Raw genomic sequence first — 20846 nt, forward strand, 5'->3', positions numbered from 1 at the left:
TGATGAGTACTATATACAAATTAAAAAAGAGGGGCGCCTGGGTGGCTCAGTCAGTTAAAGTGTCTCCTTTGGTTCAGGTCATGGTCCCAGGGTCCTGGGATCAAGTCATGCATTGAGCTCTCTGCCCGGCAGGAAGCCTGCTTCTCCCTCTACCCTTCACCTTGCTCTTGTGCTCTCTCTCATTCTCTCTCTCTCATTCAAATAAATAAATAAATGAATAAATCTTTTTTAAAAAATTAAAAAGGAAAAAAAGAAAGAAGCCAACATGGAATCTAGATAAAAATAATGCAAGCAAAAAGGAGTAAAGGAGAAAGGAGTGGGGAGCCAAACAAATACCTGAAATCTATTGTCTGAGAATAGACGAAAATGATCAAATGGTTAGCAATGAATTTTTAAAGCATTGTGGAACAACAACAGCTTTTAAAAAGCCAAAATAAAAATAAAAATGGGAAATTATTCAACTTGGGATTATGCTCTCTAACAGAACTTTGGGTACTATGCACTCTAGTTTCTGTAATGTTTTTAACCTATCTCCAAGTAGGCAGAACTTGGACAAGGGAGGAAAAAAAATTAAAATTATCACTAAAATGAAGAAAATATGAAGCAGCACAAAAGAGAAAAAACACTGTAGCAAGCAAAAGGTAACATCAGAAATAGAGGATAAAAATGAGATGATACAAGAATTTTTAAAAAGGTATAAGGAAAACGAATAAAATGGAGGGCAAGCTAAAAAGATTCAATATATGAAAAATTTACATTCATAAAGAGGTAAACAAAAGTAAGGAGACAGAGAAAAGCTGTAAAGGTGTAAATCAAGGAAACTTTCTCAAAATAAAAGAAAACTTAATCAATGTACAGAAGGGTTGTACTACAGTCCTGAGAAAACTAACCAGAAATAGCAACACAAAGACATATTGCAGGAAAATTACAATACTCGAAAGACCAATGAAATATTTTGGTAGCAGCTACTAGACAAAAAAGCAAGTCACTTGGGGAAAGAAATAGTCTTGCTTCTGATTTCTCCACAGACACTTTCAACTTGTAAATGCAGTGGAATAAAACCGATAAAATTTTCAAAGAAAAAAAAGGGACCTAAGGATTTTATACTCCACTCATCCATCATTATGTATACAGGCAGCAGATAGTTTTGAATGTGCTGAGCTCAGAGTATATTTTTCCCATAAGTCCTCTTCAGTATTCTACCAGAAGACAAACTTCAGCCAACCAAGAGAAAAGCTGAATAAACTATAATAAAATGACTGGTGCTGAACATTGACTATATTTATCTGGGGACTAAGATTAAAAATAATATATATATTAAAGTGCTCAACATATTACACAATAATAAATTCTCTGATGGTATAACTAACATAATGAGAGAAAAGTTAGGATGGGGAATGGAGGTAAATTAAATATGCTGATCTTAATTTGAAGATCTGGAGGAGTGATCAAATATATTATTTAGAGGTCAAAATAAATTAATAGAGATTTAAATATATTTAAGTGTACAAAGGTAAACAAATATTAAGAAAAATAATTCAGTAACACCAAATTGTGGGGGAAAGAATAGAAGAGAAGAGGAAATATGATAATTTTGTTTGTACTCATAAAAAGGAATTCACAGCTAAAGTCTCAAGAAAGAGGAGCTTAAAGGTATTTTTAAAAAGATAACCACTAACAAAAAAGGCAAATCTTTTTTTTTTTTTTTTTTAAGATTTTATTTATTTGTGAGAAGGAGAGGGAGCATGAGCCGGGTAACGTGGCAGAGGGAGCGGAGAAGCAGACTCCCCGCTGAGCAGGGAGTCACATGGGGCTCAATCCCACACGACCTGAGCTGAAAGCAGATGCTTCACCAACTGAACCACCAGGCACCCCACAAGTCTTTATTAGAAATGTCCGTGAATGTATTGTCTGCGTGAGTACGTGTTCTTAAATATGCATACCGTAACAGAGGAAGTAGACCACAGGATGGAAGAGTTTTATAGACTTAAAAAGAGAAGGCACACACACACATAGAATGGAATTAAGAACAGACATATCCACTGTATCAATAACAATAGATGATCTAAACTGTCATATTAAAAATACTTTCATAATAAATAAAATTAAAAGAAAACTCTCATATTTGATCTCCAAGAAAAATCCAACTCTCCATACTGTATAAGAGGTTCCTCCAAATAAGCTGAATCACAGTGGCCAAATATAAAACAAGTTATAATTTTATCAGACAAAAAAAGGAAGCAGAAGTTACCATTTAAATTTCTGCCAAGGTTTAATAAACAAAAGGCATTCAATAAATTAAATATAATTTTTATATTATAAAAATATATTATTTTTAATATTATATATTTTTATTTTATAATTTTTCTTATTAGGGTGCTATATTATGCTAAAGATGAAACTCACAGTAAAGTCATGCACCGAACAATATACAAAATATTCGGTCACACAGGTAAATGATCAGATGCTGAAAATACTGAAGTTTGAATGAAAATATCACGTGTTGATAAGATACAATTAAAACAGTGTATTTTTGCATTCCTGGATAAATTAGGAACTGTATGTAATATCAACGGTTTTTTGGTTGCAAGTAACAGAAATTGTACTTAAACAAACGAGCTCACAGCAACATCTGTTAGAAAACACACATAACCATGACTGGGCTGCAATGGAAGTAGTACAAAATCAATATGCTGCCATCGCTAGCTTGGTGGAGTGTCTGATTTTCCTTTCTCTGCAGGGCAGAGCCTTCCACGAAGTAGGGCGTACCACTGTTGGCAGTCTGAGAGACTCACAATTCCTCTGTGAGAGGAGAACTGAATCACTTTTTTTGATATGCTTTTAAAAACTGTAGGGGGGCCTGGGTGGCTCAGTGGTTTAAGGCCTCTGCCTTCGGCTTCAGTCACGATCTCAGTGTCCTGGGATTGAGCCCCGAATTGGGCTCTCTGCTTAGCGGGGAGCCTGCTTCTCCCTCTCTCTCTCTGCCTACCTCTCTGTCTTCTCGGGATCTCTGTCAAATAAATAAAAAACCATAAGAAAGTCCTCAAGAACTGTTTTCGGAGGCCCAGGCTTTACCTAGGTACCCATCTTTGGGCCAGCCTACTGAGGCCCACTTTAAGTGCTGGCTGCCCACCTAATCACTCTGAACAGAGAAGTGAGGAGTACTATAGTCAAAATTGGCTGTACCTATTTGTCGATTTGAGTCTAGCCCTTCGAGCGGAAGGACAACCTCCTAAAGAAGGTAAGCAGTGTTCAGGGCAGACTAAAACAATAGTCTCACTGCAAAACTTCAACCAGCTTGGGGCACCTGGGTGGCTCAGTTGGTTAAGCAACTGCCTTCCACTCAGGTCATGATCCTAGAGTCTGGGGATTGAGTCCCACATCCCTCTCCCTGCTCAGCAGGGAGCCTGCTTCTCCCCTGACCTCTCCCCTCTCATGCTCTCTCTCTCAAATAAATAAGTAAAATCTTAAAAAAAAAAAAAAAGTCTGTTTAAAAAAAAACTTTAATCTGCTTATCTCTGGCAATATTTACTATAGCTCAAGATTGAAATAATTTAAATGTTTCACAAAAAGGGATGTTTAAAAGATAAGTATAGGGGCGCCTGGGTGGCTCAGTGGGTTAAGCCTCTGCCTTCGGCTCAGGTCATGATCTCAGGGTCCTGGGATAGAGCCCTGCATCGGGCTCTCTGCTAGGCGGGGAGCCTGCTTCCCCCTCTCTCTCTGCCTGCCTCTCTGCCTGCTTGTGATCTCTGTCAGTCAAATAAATAAATAAAATCTTAAAAAAAAAAAGATAAGTATATCCATTCACTGTCAGTGACTCAAATAATGCTTATAGAGAGCTCATTGTAACAGGAGGAAGGGTTAAAAGTGAGTGAAAAAGTTGTCATTATAACTTCTAAAATTACTGAATTTGTCATGTAGGAAAAGAAAAAAATGCATAATAAAATCAGTAAAATACTTTCTGGGATATTTTTTCTTTTTTCTAAAACTCAATATTTTCTAAGCTAAGTATGTAATGCTTTTATGACAGAATAAATCATAAGCTTCTTTTATAGGAAAAGAGAATATGGCCTTTGCCAATTCTTCCTCTCCTCACATCTTTGGGAAGGGCCTTGGCGTTGGGGGGGAGGGTCACAATTAAACCATAGGCAAAAGTTTTTCACAGAGGACTATCTAACTGAAGAGTCATGTCATCACAGTATACAGAAAATGTGGAGATTGTGGGGAATCCTCTTTCCCAATTCATATTTCTATGAACTCTTTATACAGGATTACAATTATGTGTGATGATTCTGACTCATTATGACTACAAATGACTTTGTTGAAGAATCCAAATAAGGTCAGAGGGGTGGGGAAGGGCACAAAAATTCAGAAAGGTATGAGATGGATGGAGTCTTTAAATCTTCAAAAGCAAGAATCTTAGATAATCTGAATAGCTTCAGTAAAGAATTAAGAAATAGAAATCGTGATATGTTTGGAAAAAGGAGATTTAAGGGCAGTATGAATAGTGTGCAAGTGCTGTGAATTTAAACACTTTTCCTAGTGTGAAATCTCCTTGTTAAGTGATTCCCTGCTGTGACTTGTTTCCTTTACCTTTCTTGTTGCTAATTTAATAAGATAGTCCTGGAAGAATGCGTGATACCTTTGCAGAATGAATGGCTAAGTACAAAAGCATTTTGTCTGGGTATTTAGTGTGTTTATTGAAGAATTATTGCTAATTCTTGTAACTTTTTGTCATCTTCAGGTATAAAACTGTGTATCCGGCAATTTGCAGCTTTCTTCATTATGCTGTCTCCTCCTTCCCCTCCTCCTCTCCCTTCCTCCTTTTCCTTCTCTTCCTCCCCTGTCCCTACTCCTCCTCCTTTTTTAACTCTCTGAAGCAGCCTTAGCTTGGCAGCAGCCCAGGAAGCAGGAAGGCACACGAGAGATCTCGGCTCGCAGGACAGTGGTGACTTGGAGGAAATCCATGAGGTTGCTGGCTTTTTGGGTAGTGAAGCAAGAATTTATTCTAAATTATTCTAGCTAGAACTCCAGCAACATAAGTCAAATTGTTAAAGGCGGGGTGGGGTGTCAGGGACAAGAACTAAGAAAGAAGAAAATCCTAGAACAATGTCTGACCCAGAGAGATACATAATAACATAATAATAAACACAGTAACTATACATATATCCATATATTTGCCCGTGTATTATCATGCTGTATGTGTGTTTGTGTGTATATGCGTGTTATGTGCGTATGTATGAAAGTCCTTCATAATGAAAAAAATGGCTAAGTACAAGAATATATCATTTTATATGCAAAGAAAAATGGGAATATGTTTCTATTTTCTTAATTCCAAATACATTGGGAAACACTAACAACATGGAAAAAAGCCTTCCCACTCCTAATTCTCCGTGTTTGTAGAACAATAAAAATTAGTCTTCTATGTGCTTCTTTGATAAATGTTTGTGGCCCTGTCAGTAAGCAAAAATCAATATTCGTTTCCAGAGGTATTTATTTAAAGATTTGAGTAAAAGAAATTGAAAAAGGCATAGAAGGCACCTTTTCATCTTCTTTATTCACCCAGTGCCCACATCCTCACTGTAAAAATTTGTCTTCATTTTTCTTAAAAAATAACCCACATATTAACTCTCCTGTGAATTCAAGCTCTTATTTCCACTTACTTCATTCTGCTAAGATTTATGCAACCACTACTTAAACTAAATGTTTTACAGGCTTATGAACTATTGATACACTCAATTATAGAATGGAGGAACTTAGAATCCAAAGAGTTATAACTCAGCCTCAAGGTCATCTAAGTTCCTTTTGGTATTTTATTTTGTGGTCCTCAATATTATGTGGGTCACACAGACATACACCCATACATGTCAATTTAATTATTTAAAAAAGAAAATACATTTGTTTTGCTTTTACAACAGCCTGACAAAGGAGAAACCATTCTCCTTCTCTGGGATTTCTGCCATTATGAAACACATGAAACTTACAGAAAAGTTTTAAAAATATATCTAGACACCTGTGGCTCTACTGGTGGAAGTCAAATATTCTGAAAGGACCTTAGTAACTGAATTTTACTCTGAAGCAAAGAGGGAATCTTGAGAAGAAAAATGAAATGGTTACATTTTTTCTTTTTCTTTTTTTTTTTTTTTTTAGAGAAGGTGAGAGAGGGAGGGGGAAGCGGCAGAGGGAGAGGGAGAGAGAGGATCTTATGCAGGTTCCACAGCCAGTGCAGAGCCTGATGCAAGGTTCAATCTCTAAACCCTGAGATAATGACCTGAGCTGAAATCAAGAGTAAGATGTTTAACCTAGGCATTCCTGTTAGATTTGCTTTTAAAAAATCTGGGCCTCATTTGAAAATAACTTTGAATAATCACGATGGTTGTAAAATGAAAGTTAGAGTACATGCCACTGATGGAGGAGGAAACAAGATGGGCAGGGAGGATATGCAGAGGTTTAACCTATCCTTTCTTTCCTTAAGGATTTCTTTTTTCATGAGACACTGGGATTATAGCAATAAACAAAAAATCAAAAATTCAAACTTACATCCTAGTGAAAAGAGACCAACGGTAGATAAATAAAGAAGTATAACGTATGGTGTATTAGATAACAGTAAACTCTGTGGAGTAAAATAAAGCAGGACAGTGGTTGGTGTGTAATTTTAAACTGCATCTCAGGGCCAGCCTAACTGCTACACTGGAGTTTGAATGAAGGCCTGAGGCAGTAAAGCATGTGGAGATCTGGAGTTCATGCTGGGTGGGTGGCCACAGCAGTTGCTAACACTGTTGAGGGAATCTGTGTGCAAAGGGGCAACAAAGAAGCTAGTGTCTATGGGTCAGGAGGAGAAAGACAAAGAATAGGGGATGAGGACAAACATGAAAAGTAAGGGGGAGGAAGTGAATTGAGATCATAATGGTCTTAACGGAACACTCATAACTTTTTTGGCTTTTACTCTGGGAGAGGGGAAGGTACTGGAATGCTTTGAGCAGGAGAGACAGGATCTGGTTTACAATTTAAAAGGGGCACGCTTGTCTATAAGGGGCTATAAGGGGCACCTGGGTGGCTCAGTGGGTTAAGCCTCTGTCTTCAGCTCGGGTCATGATCTCAGGGTTCTGGGATAAAGCCCCGCATTGGGCTCTCTGCTCAGCAGGGAGCCTGCTTCCCCCTCTGTCTCTGCCTGCCTCTCTGCCTACTTGTGATCTCTGTCTGTCAAACAAATAAATAAAATCTTAAAAAAAAATAAAAGAATAGACTATAAAGGACAACAAGAGAATGAGGCAGCCTAGTTCAGAAGCTACTACAATTACTTAGATGAAGGAAGAGTGTACTTGGAATCAAGATGACAACAGTTATGAGATCCTGGGTATATGTACGTTTTCTTAAGTTATTGTAATCACCCAGTGCTCATCACAAATGCACTTCCTGAATCCCCATCACCTGCTTTACTCATCCCCCCACCCACTTCCCCTCTGGTAACTATCAGTTTGTTCTCTAGGTAAGTCTTTTTCTTGGTTTGTCTCTTTTTCTTCCCTTTGCTTGTTTGTTTTGTTTACTAAGTTCCATATACAAGTGAAATCACATGGTATTTCTCTTTCTCTAATTGACTTCTTTTGCTTAACATTATATTCTCTGGCCCAATCCATGTTGCAAATGGCAAGATTTAATTCTTTTTTATGGCTAAATAATATTCCATTGTATATATGCCACCTCTTCTTTACCCATTCATAGACACTTGGGCTGCTTCCATATCTTGGCTATTATAAAAAAAAGCTGCTATAGACATAGGGGAGCATATATCCCTTTGGATTAGTGTTTTTGTATTTGGGGGGTAAATACCCAGTAGTGCAATTGCTGGATTGGAGGATAGTTCTATTTTTTTTTTTAATTTTATTTTTTATAAACATATAATATATTTTTACCCCCAGGGGTACAGGTCTGTGAATCGCCAGGTTTACACACTTCACAGCACTCACCATAGCACATACCCTCCCCAATGTCCATAACCCACACCCCCCAACCCCCCTCCCCATCAACCCTCAGTTTGTTTTGTGAGATTAAGAGTCACTTATAGTTTGTCTCCCTCCCAATCCCATCTTGTTTCATTTACTCTTCTCCTACCCCCTTAACCCCCCATGTTGCATCTCCTCTCCCTCATATCAGGGAGATCATATGATAGTTGTCTTTCTCCGATTGACTTATTTTGCTAAGCATGATACCCTCTAGTTCCATCCACGTCATCGCAAATGGCAAGATTTCATTTCTTTTGATGGCTGCATAGTATTCCATTGTGTATATATACCACATCTTCTTTATCCATTCATCTGTTGACGGACATCTCGGTTCTTTCCATAGTTTGGCTATTGTAGACATTGCTATTATAAACATTCGGATGTGCCCCTTCGGATCACTACGTGCCCCTTCGGATCACTACGTTTGTATCTTTAGGGTAAATACCCAGTAGTGCAATCGCTGGGTCATAGGATAGTTCTATTTTCAACATTTTGAGGAACCTCCATGCTGTTTTCCAGAGTGGTTGCACCAGCTTGCATTCCCACGAACAGTGTAGGAGGGTTCCCCTTTCTCCGCATCCTCGCCAGCATCTGTCATTTCCTGACTTGTTAATTTTAGCCATTCTGACTGGTGTGAGGGGGTATCTCATTGTGGTTTTGATTTGTATTTCCCTGATGCCGAGTGATATGGAGCACTTTTTCATGTGTCTGTTGGCCATCTGTTGGCAGAAATGTCTGTTCATGTCTTCTGCCCATTTCTTGATTGGATTATTTGTTCTCTGGGTGTTGAGTTTGCTAAGTTCTTTATAGATTTTGGACCCTAGCCCTTTATCTGATATGTCGTTTGCAAATATCTTCTCCCATTCTGTCAGTTGTCTTTTGGTTTTGTTAACTGTTTCCTTTGCTGTGCATAAGCTTTTGATCTTGATAAAATCCCAATAGTTCATTTTTGCCCTTGCTTCCCTTGCCTTTGGCGATGTTCCTAGGAAGATGTTGCTGCGGCTGAGGTCGAAGAGGTTGCTGCCTGTGTTCTCCTCAAGGATTTTGATGGATTCCTTTCTCACATTGAGGTCCTTCATCCATTTTGAGTCTATTTTCGTGTGTGGTGTAAGGAAATGATCCAATTTCATTTTTCTGCATGTGGCTGTCCAATTTTCCCCTACACCATTTATTGAAGAGGCTGTCTTTTTTCCATTGGACATTCTTTCCTGCTTTGTCGAAGATTAGTTGACCATAGAGTTGAAGGTCTATTTCTGGGCTCTCTATTCTGTTCCATTGACCTATGTGTCTGTTTTTGTGCCAGTACCATGCTGTCTTGATGGTGACAGCTTTGTAATAGAGCTTGAAGTCCGGAATTATGATGCCACCAACCTTGGCTTTCTTTTTCAATATTCCTTTGGCTATTCGAGGTCTTTTCTGGTTCCATATAAATTTTAGGATTATTTGTTCCATTTCTTTGAAAAAAATGGATGGTACTTTGATAGGAATTGCATTAAATGTGTAGTTTGCTTTAGGTAGCATAGACATTTTCACAATATTTATTCTTCCAATCCAGGAGCATGGAACATTTTTCCATTTCTTTGTGTCTTCCTCAAATTCTTTCATGAATACTTTATAGTTTTCTGAGTATAATTCTTTGCCTCTTTGGTTAGGTTTATTCTTAGGTGTCTTATCGTTTTAGGTGCAATTGTAAATGGGATTGACTCCTTAATTTCTCTTTCTTCTGTCTTGTTGTTGGTGTAGAGAAATGCAACCGATTTCTGTGCATTGATTTTATATCCTGACACTTTACTGAATTCCTGTACAAGTTCTAGCAGTTTTGGAGTGGAGTCTTTTGGGTTTTCCACATATAGTATCATATCATCTGCAAAGAGTGATAGTTTGACTTCTTCTTTGCCGATTTGGATGCCTTTAATTTCCTTTTGTTGTCTGATTGCTGAGGCTAGGACTTCTAGTACTATGTTGAATAGCAGTGGTGATGATGGACATCCCTGCCGTGTTCCTGACCTTGGCGGAAAAGCTTTCAGTTTTTCTCCATTGAGAATGATATTTGTGGTGGGTTTTTTCACAGATGGCTTTGATAATATTGAGGTATGTGCCCTCTATCCCTACACTTTGCAGAGTTTTGATCAGGAAGGGATGCTGTACTTTGTCAAATGCTTTTTCAGCATCTATGGAGAGTATCATATGGTTCTTGCTCTTTCTTTTATTAATGTGTTGTGTCACATTGATCGATTTGCGGATGTTGAACCAACCTTGCAGCCCTGGAATAAATCCCACTTGGTTGTGGTGAATAATCCTTTTAATGTACTGTTGAATCCTATTGGCTAGTATTTTGGTGAGAATTTTTGCATCTGTGTTCATCAAGGATATTGGTCTGTAGTTCTCTTTTTTGATGGGATCCTCGTCTGGTTTTGGGATCAAGGTGATGCTGGCCTCATCAAATGAGTTTGGAAGTTTTCCTTCCATTTCTATTTTTTGGAACAGTTTCAGGAGAATAGGAATTAGTTCTTCTTTAAGTGTTTGGTAGAATTCCCCCGGGAAGCCGTCTGGCCCTGGGCCTTTGTTTGTTTGGAGATTTTTGATGACTGTTTCAATCTCCTTACTGGTTATGGGTCTGTTCAGGCTTTCTATTTCTTCCTGGTTCAGTTGTGGTAGTTTATATGTCTCTAGGAATGCATCCATTTCTTCCAGATTGTCAAATTTGTTGGCGTAGAGTTGCTCATAGTATGTTCTTATAATTGTCTGTATTTCTTTGGTGTTAGTTGTGATCTCTCCTCTTTCATTCATGATTTTATTGATTTGGGTCCTTTCTCTTTTCTTTTTGATAAGTCTGGCCAGGGGTTTATCAATCTTATTAATTCTTTCAAAGAACCAGCTCCTAGTTTCGTTGATTTGTTCTATTGTTTTTTTGGTTTCTATTTCATTGATTTCTGCTCTGATCTTTATGATTTCTCTTCTCCGGCTGGGTTTAGGGTTTCTTTCTTGTTCTTTCTCCAGCTCCTTTAGGTGTAGGGTTAGGTTGTGTACCTGAGACCTTTCTTGTTGCTTGAGAAAGGCTTGTACTGCTATATATTTTCCTCTCAGGACTGCCTTTGTTGTGCCCCACAGATTTGAACAGTTGTGTTTTCATTATCATTTGTTTCCATGAATTTTTTCAATTCTTCTTTAATTTTCTGGTTGACCCATTCATTCTTTAGAAGGATGCTGCTTAGTCTCCATGTATTTGGGTTCTTTCCAAGTTTCCTCTTGTGATTGAGTTCTAGCTTCAGAGCATTGTGGTCTGAAAATATGCAGAGAATGATCCCAATCTTTTGATACCGGTTGAGACCTGATTTAGGACCCAGGATGTGATCTATTCTGGAGAATGTTCCATGTGCACTAGAGAAGAATGTGTATTCTGTTGCTTTGGGATGAAATGTTCTGAATGTATCTGTGATGTCCATCTGGTACAGTGTGTCATTTAAGGCCTTTATTTTCTTGTTGATCTTTTGCTTGGATGATCTGTCCATTTCAGTGAGGGGAGTGTTAAAGTCCCCTACTATTATTGTATTATTGTTGATGTGTTTCTTTGATTTTGTTATTAGTTGGCTGCTCCCACGTTAGGGGCATAGATATTTAAAATTGTTAAATCTTCTTGTTGGACAGATCCTTTGAGTATGATATAGTGTCCTTCCTCATCTCTTATTATAGTCTTTGGCTTAAAATCTAATTGATCTTATATAAGGATTGCGACTCGTGCTTTCTTCTGATGTCCCTTAGCATGGTAAATTCTTTTCCAACCCCCTCACTTTAAATCTCGAGGTGTCTTTGGGTTTAAAATGAGTTTCTTGTAGGCAACATATAGATGGGTTTTGTTTTTTTATTCATTCTGATACCCTGTGTCTTTTGATTGGGGCATTTAGCCCATTAACATTCAGGGTAAGTATTGAGAGATATGAATTTAGTGCCATTGTATTGCCTGTAAGGTGACTGTTATTGTATATTGTTTCTGTTCCTTTCTGATCTACTACTTTTAGGGTCTCTCTTTGCTTAGAGGACCCCTTTCAATATTTCCTGTAGAGCTGGTTTGGTGTTTGCAAATTCTTTCAGTTTTTGTTTGTCCTGGAAGCTTTTAATCTCTCCTTCTATTTTCAATGATAGCCTAGCTGGATATAGTATTCTTGGCTGCATGTTTTTCTCGTTGAGTGCTCTGAATATATCATGCCAGCTCTTACTGGCCTGCCAGGTCTCTGTGGATAAGTCTGCTGCCAATCTCATATTTTTACCATTGTATGTTACAGACTTCTTTTCCCGGGCTGCTTTCAGGATTTTCTCTTTGTCACTAAGACTTGTAAATTTTACTATTAGGTGACGGGGTGTGGACCTATTCTTACTGATTTTGAGGGGGCTTCTCTGAACCTCCTGGATTTTGATGCTTGTTCCCTTTGCCATATTGGGGAAATTCTCTCCAATAATTCTCTCCAATATACCTTCTGTTCCCCTCTCTCTTTCTTCTTCTTCTGGAATCCCAATTATTCTAATGTTGTTTCGTCTTATGGTGTCACTTATCTCTCGAATTCTCCCCTCGTGGTCCAGTAGCTGTTTGTCCCTCTTTTGCTCAGCTTCTTTATTCTCTGTCATTTGGTCTTCTATATTGCTAATTCTTTCTTCTGCCTCATTTATCCTAGCAGTGAGAGCCTCCATTTTTGATTGCACCTCATTAATAGCTTTTTTTATTTCAACTTGGTTAGATTTTAGTTCTTTTATTTCTCCAGAAAGGGCTTTTATATCTCCCAAGAGGGTTTCTCTAATATCTTCCATGCCTTTTTCGAGCCCGGCGAGAACCTTGAGAATCATCATTCTGAACTCTAGATCTGACATATTACCAATGTCTGTATTGATTAGGTCCCTAGCCTTTGGTACTACCACTTGTTCTTTTTTTGTGGTGAATTTTTCCGCCTTGTCATTTTGTCCAGATAAGAGTATATGAAGGAGCAAGTAAAATACTAAAAGGTTGGCAACAACCCCAGGAAAATATGCTTTAGCCAAATCAGAAGAGATCCCAAATCGTGAGGGGGGAGAAAGGGGATAAAAAGGTTCAGAAAGAAAAAAAAAAGAAACAATGAAAAAAAGAAAACCAATAAAGAAAAAATATAAAAAAAAAAAAAAAAAAATATATATATATATATATATATATATATTAGATAAACTAGTTAAAAAACGTTAAAAAAGAAAAGGGTAAAACTTAAAAAAATTTAGCAGAAGAAGAGGAAAAAAAAATTGAAAAAGAAAAAAAATTAAATTAACTGCAAGGCTAAAGAATCATGGGGAGAAAGCCATGAGTTCCGTGCTTTGCTTTCTCCTCCTCTGGAATTCCGCAGCTCTCCTTGATATTGAAACTGCACTCCTTGGTAGGTGAACTTGGTCCTGGCTGGGTTTCTTGTTGATCTTTTGGGGGAGGGGACTGTTGTAGTGATTCTCAAGTGTCTTTGCCCCAGGCGGAGTTGCACCGCCCTTACCAGGGGCTGGGCTGAGTAATCCACTTGGGTTTGCTTTCGGGAGCTTTTGTTCCCTGAGCGCTTTCCGTAGAGTTCCGGAGGACGGGAATGAAGATGGCGGCCTCCCAGTCTCCAGCCCGGAGGAGCCGAGAGCCCGGGGCCCCACTCCTCAGTGCGCCCTCAGAGAACAGTGCCCAATTACTCCCGTCACCCTGCCTCCGGCCGCGCTCCGAGCTGACCGAGCCTGCAACCGGTTCAAGGTAACCCTGAGCTGTGAGCTCACTCCTCGGCTCTGTCTCTGTAGCCGGCTTCCCTGTTCTAATACCTGTAAGCTCTGCGACACTCAGACACCCCCGATCCTTCTGTGACCCTGCGGGACCTGAGGCCACGCTGACCCCGCGTGGGCTTCACCCCGGTTAAGCCTCTGGAGCGATGTCCCTCAGCGGAACAGACTTTTAAAAGTCCTGATTTTGTGCTCCGTTGCTCCGCCGCTTGCCGGGAGCTGGCCCCTCCCCCTGCGGTCTATCTTCCCCTCACTTTGGAGTCACTTCTCCGCCAGTCCTACCTTTCAGAAAGTGGTTGATTTTCTGTTTCTAGAATTGCTGTTCTTCTTCTCTTCAATCTCCCGTTGGATTTGTAGGTGTTTGCAATCTTTAGATAAGCTATCTAGCTGATCTCCCGCTACCTGAAGTAGTCTCAGCCTGCTACTTCTCCGCCATCTTGACTCCTCCCCTGAGGATAGTTCTATTTTTAACTTTTTCAGGAACCTCCATACTGTTTTCCACAGTGGCTGCCCCAGTTTGCATACCCACCAACAGTGCAAGAAGGTTCATTTTTCTCCACATTCTCACCAACACCTGTTGCTTCTTGTGTTGTTGATTTCAGCCATTCTGAGAAGTGAGAGGTGATCTCTCATTGTAGTTTTGATTTACATTTTCCTAATGGTTAGTGATGGTGAACATCTTTCATGTGTCTTGGTCATCTGTTTGTCTTCTTTAGAGAAATGACTATTTATATCTTCTGCCCATTTTCAATTGTATTGTTAGTTTTTTTAGGGTGTTGAGTTATATAAGTTCTTTATATAGTTTTGATACTAGTACTTTATCTGTAATGTCACTTGCAAATATCTTCTCCCATTCTAAAGGTTGTCTTGTAGTTTTATTGATTTTTTCCTTCGCTGTGTAGAAGCTTTTTATTTTTATATAGTCCCAGTAGTTTATTTTTGTTTTTGTTTCCCTTCCCTCAGGGGAGCTATCTAGAAAAAAATTGCTATGACCAATGTCAGACAATATTGCCTGTGGTCTCTTCTAGGATTTTTATGGCTTCAGATCTCACATTTGGGTCTTTAATCCATTTTGAATTTAAGACATCCAGTTTCATTCTTTTGCATGTTGCTATCTAGTTTTCCCAACATCATTTGTTGAACAGACTTTTTCCCATTAGATGTTCTTTTCTGCTTTGTCAAAGCTTAATTGACCATATACTTGTGGGTTTTTTCTGGATTTTTCTATTCTGCTCTATTTGTCTAAGTATCTATTTTTGTACTAGTACTTACTGTTTTGATTATAATAACTTTGCAATGTAACTTGAAATCTGGAATTGTGATGCCTCCAGCTTTGCTTTTCTTTTTCAAGGTTACTTTGGCTACTCTGGGTCTTTGTGTTTCCATACAAATTTTGGGATTGTCTTTTCTAGCTCTGTGAAAAATGTTGTTGGCATTTTGATAAGAATTTTATTACATGTGTTGATTGTTTTGGGTAGTATAGACATTTTGACAATATTTGTTATTCTGATCCATGAACATAGAATTTCTTTCCATTTCTTTATGTCATCTTCAGTTTCTTTTATCAGTGTTTTATAGTTTTCAGAGTACAGGTCTTTTACCTCTTTGGTCAGGTTTATTCCTAAGTATCTTTTGGGGGGGGTCGTAATTGTAAATGGGATCATTTCCTTAATTTCTTTCTGCTGTTTCATTATTAGTGTATAGAAATGCAACAGATTTTTGTATATTGATTTCATATCCTGTGACTTTACTAGATTAGTTTCTCAGTTCTTGCAAATTTTGGTAGAATCATTTAGGTTTTCTATATAGAGTATCATGTCATCTGCAAATAGTAAATAGTATTATTTCTTTCTTAGTGATATGGATTCCTTTTATTTCTTTTTGTCATCTGATTGCTGTGATTAGGTATCCCAGTACTATGCTGAATTAAAGTGGTAAGAATGAACATCCTTATCTTGTTCCTGATCTGAGTGGAAAGGCTCTCAATTCTCCCCATTTAGGATGATGTTAGCTGTGGGTTTTTCATACATCATCTTTATTAAGTTGAGTTATGTTTGATTCTGGATATATTTTGATGATCAGGCAAATAAGATATTTTGACATTTTTTTATGTGGAGTGTGAGAGAGAATTCAAATATAGCTCAGGTTTCTTATTTGATTAACTGAAAAAAAAATGTCTACTTATTGGAGAAATGAGGTGCTATTACTGAGACTGAGAAAACTGAAGATAGCTGTTTTAGGAGTGAGGATGGGGACCATCCCAAATTTGGTTTTGAATATGTTAAACCTAGAATGCCAATTGGTCAGCAAGTGGAGACATATACTTCTGGGGTTCAGATCTAAAATCTAAGTTGAACACAAAATGTTGCTGTGAAGTATAGATGGTATTTAAAGCCAAAGGAATAGGTGTAGATAAAGAAAAGAGGAGGTCAGAGGATTGAGTGCAGGAGCATCCAAAGTTAAGAGGTCAGGGTCATACAGGATACAGGGAAAGAGGGTGAGAAGGAATGGCTGGTGAGGGAGAAGTAAATCTAAGAGAATACGGTATCACAGAAGCCCAGACAGGAAAGTTTCTTGGAGAGTGAGAGAGTGATGTACCATGTGTAGATCTACCAATGTTGTAGTTAGATCACACAGGCTAAGACCATAAAACTGATCATGGGATACAGTCCCATGCAGATCATCAGCAAGTTTGAGGAGTGCAACTTAGGTGCAGTGATGGAGGCCACTGTTACTAGGATATGTTTAGGAGGAAGTGGGGACATTCTACAGTATAACTGTCCTGCAGTCTTCAAAAATGGCAAGATCATGAAAGATTGAGATTAATGTAGATTAAAGGAATATGATAAGTATATGCAAAAGTTAATACTGGACCAGAATTTTTTAGTTTCTTTTGCTATAAAGGACAACTGGTGAAATTTGAATAAATTCTCTAGATTAGATCATAATAACTTTATCAATATCATCTTCATGATTTTAATAATTGTATTGTGGTCTGAAAAGAAGATCTTCTTTTGTAATAAATACATGTTGAAGTAATTATGATTAAAATGGTATTATATCAGAAACTTACTCTTAAGTGGTTCAGAGAGAGGGAGAAGGAAATTTAAAGTAATAAAATATTAATATTTGATTAATATGAGTAATGGGTATGAGGCACCATTTGCCTTATTTTTGAAACTTTTCTATAGGCCTATAATTAATTCAAAATAAAAATAAATAGTTAAAATTTTGACAAGTAAAAGAAAGAAAGTGATAGGAGGAGGAGGAGGCAGAAAACCAGCAGACTGACGTGGGTATATCTCTTTTTCATTTTCATAACTTTCAAACAAGACTATGGTGTAATACGTTAAGCATTTTCTTAGTTCTAAAAGAAAGTTGAGAAGAGAACACAGGAGAGAAAAATCATCACAGGAAGAAATCAAGAATATTTCCCAGAACTAATGACATGTGTTCTGACTGACAGTACACAGTAATTTCCAATGCAACGAAAATATTAAGCATATCGTTTAAAAATTTCAGAACACTGGTGTCAGAAAGAAGATTTAAATAGCTTTTCTAGTGGGGATGAAAATAGAATTTGTATAAATTTTAAGAATGTGAACAAAGTTGGGGAACTTGGGTAGCTCAGTCTCTTAAGCTCTGCCTTTGGCTCACATGATCCCAGGTTCCTGGGATCGAGCCCTGCATTGGGCTCCTTGCTCAGTGGGGAGCCTGCTTCTCCATCTCCCTCTGCTGCTCCCCCTGCTTGTGCTTTCTCTTGCTCTCTCTCCAGCTCTCTGTCAAATAAATAAATCTTAAAAAAAAAAAAGAATGTGAACAAAGTTAACTTTGTAACAATAATGTTAGAAACAAGGACACATTGTTATGATTCTTTGAAAATTTTGAGGGGAAATTAATTCAATTTAGAATTCTAATCCCAGATAAATCATCAATTAAGTATAAAGATAAAATATTTTTGGGTATATAAGTTGTTTTAAAAAACACTTTCTATTTTGTCTTTAGGAAGTTATTAGAAGATGTGCTATATCAAAACTAAAACATAGATCAAAAACAAAACAAAAAAAGGAAGACATCCTTCAAGAAATGAGGTGAACAGATCCACAGAAGATGGTGTCCAGCAAGGTCACACAGTCTGAATTAAAACAGGTCAGTCAGTCCTGCAGATATTTCTTCAAGTGGAGAAAATTGATCAAGTACCTAATGTAGATGTTTATTTTGAGAGAATATTTAAGACTTGGGGCAAGTATGAGGCTAAGTTAGTGACTATTCCATTAAAATCTAAAAAGAAAAAACATGGCAATTATAAAAAGAAACATAGGATGTTTCATGGCTCAAATACAAATAGTATTTTATAAGTACTAAATACTGACCTAATCGCAAATTATCACACAACTATATTTAAAGGATAAGAGTATTAAAGGTATGTATTTCTGTTGCTGTGTATGAATTACACAAACTTATTATTTCTGCATAATTTACCCAATTTCTCTATAAAACATTACCACAACCCTCATTTATCACATAGTTCCCATTGGTCAGAAATCAGGGCACAAGTGAGCTAGGTCCTCTGCATGCTGGATTCTCATCTGGAGGCTTGACTGTGAAAGGATCCCCATCTAAGCTCCTTCAGATTGTTGCCAAAATTCATTTTCCTACAGTTGCAGAATTCATGGTAGATTGGTGCACAACAGAGAGAGAGAGCAGGATTGAGAGAGATTGAGAGAGAGGGATGCTTCTAGTCATATACCTCTAGACCTTCTTTTAAGATTTTCCTGATTAGGTAAGGCCCACACAGGATAAATCTCCCTTTCAAATAACTGAAAGACAACTGAATAGAAAGTTTAAGTACAAAAAAAAGAAAAAAATCCCTGCACTTTTGCCATATAATGTAACATAAAAACAGGAGTGATATTCTATAATTTTTGCCATATTCAATTAATTAAAAGCAAATTGCACATCCCTTCTAAACACAAACTCAAAAGAAAGGGGGTCACACAAAAATGTGGACATTAGGAGGAAAGAGTCATGGATGCCAAGTTAGAATTTCTCTTTCATAGTAGTAATTTCCAAAACTAAAAAATCAGGAAATAGTAATATGTGTGCATGTGTGTTTTTCAATACGGAGGCAAAATCTAAAGAAAGAGCTAACATATATCAAAATAGTTATCACTTTAGAGTAGTACATGGGGCAGAGGTAATTTATTTTTAATTATCTAGCTCTTTAAATTGTGTGTATGCACATGTTATTATATTTTAATTAGATTTTATTTTTATCAAATAATTGTAATATGGCTCTTGTAGAGAAGATGCTTAAAACTTTTCTTCTGTAATAAAAAGGAATGGAAGCAGAAAATTTGTGCTGGAAAGCAATTCCTGAGAAAAGATCTGGGAGTTTTTGTTGACTGTAGCTAAAAATAAGTCAATAATGAGATATTGTTGCTATAAAAAAAATCAAAAGCAATCTCATGCTTCCATTCATAGAAATATGATGAATAAACAGGAAACATAATTGTCCTACATTATGCTGCATTGAAAGTTCCATATTTGAAGTTGTGTTCATTTCTGGGCTCTTAATTTAATTCTATTTTTCTACTGTTATAACATCATGGTTTATTTTTATTGTAGAATCAATACACGGTCTCTATGGAAAACTTTAGAAAAAGTAAAAATCTGTAATACCAATACTTGAAAATATATCATAAACATTTTGGGGCTGATCTTTTTAGCTTTTTTCTCTGCTTGTATACATATCAAGTACATGTCATACTATGTACGTACTTTGGATACTGCTCTTTAACTTAATAGATTATTATAGAATACTTCTGTTTTTGGCCAAAATAAGGAAGCAAAGACTAAATATATTTTCATTTCTCAAACACCTAAAATCCAGATAATATACATGCATAATTTACCCAATTTCTCTATAAAACATTACCACAACCCTCATTTATCACATAGTTTCATGGTTTTGACATCAGAGAAGAAGGGACAGTGACCCATGAGAGAAAGAAAATAAAAAGGCAAGCCCTCTGATTGCTTATCTTACGGGCTTGAGAACGTTCAAAGCCACAGGGCAGGAAAGAGAAACCAAGGCAGAATGTGGCAGCTGTCTGAGTTAAAGTGGTGGTGCTGGGCAGCCAGTACAGCTGGAGTTTGCAGGGCAGCATTCTAGAGAAGAGTTCTAGGAAAAAAGAGAGCTGCACAGAGGAGAACTCCAGTGATCTTCAGAGGGCCTCCTTCTAGAATGTTCAGCTGACTACTGATCAGGGCTTGTGTGTAAGAAAGCTATTTGAGGTCAGGGAAAGAAAAACTTATGCCAACAAGTTCTGCACATTAAATGAAATGGACAAATTCCTTGAAAGACAGTAAGAATTGAAGCTCATTATATAAGGAATAGATAGATGTCTTAGGAAATATCCCTTAGATGTGTTAAATTTTTGGTTAAAAACCTTTTGGGCCACATTAAGCTCTAGGTTTGTAGATGGCCATGTTCTCCTTTGATCTCTTCATATCGCCTTCTCTTTGTGCATCTCTTTGTGTTCAGAATTCCCTTCTTATAAGGACATAAGTCATATCGGATTAACCGCTCCCATTACCTGACTTTAACTTGATTATCTCTGCAAAGACCTTATTTCCAAAAAGTCACATTCTGGGGGCGCCTGGGTGGCTCAGTGGGTTAAAGCCTCTGCATTCGGCTCAGGTCATGATCCCAGAGTCCTGGGATCAAGCCCCACATTGGGCTCTCTGCTCGGTGGGGAGCCTGCTTCCCTTCCTCTCTCTCTGCCTGCCTCTCTGCCTACTTGTGATCTCTCTCTGTCAGGTAAATAAATAATATCTTTAAAAAAAAAAAAAAAAGTCACATTCTGAGATACTGGGCGTTAGGACTGAAACATATGAATTGTTGGGGAGCACAATTTAATATTTTATGTTTAAAATATATTTTAAATATATTTAAATGTATATATATATAATATAAATATATTTAAATATATTTTATATTTAATATAAATATAAATATATTTAAATATATTTTATATTTAATATAAATATAAAATATATTTATAAATATATTTTATA

The sequence above is a fragment of the Enhydra lutris genome, unplaced genomic scaffold (assembly GCF_002288905.1).
Source record: "Enhydra lutris kenyoni isolate GAN:26980312 unplaced genomic scaffold, ASM228890v2 scaffoldscaffold2, whole genome shotgun sequence".
Lineage (NCBI taxonomy): Eukaryota > Metazoa > Chordata > Mammalia > Carnivora > Mustelidae > Enhydra > Enhydra lutris.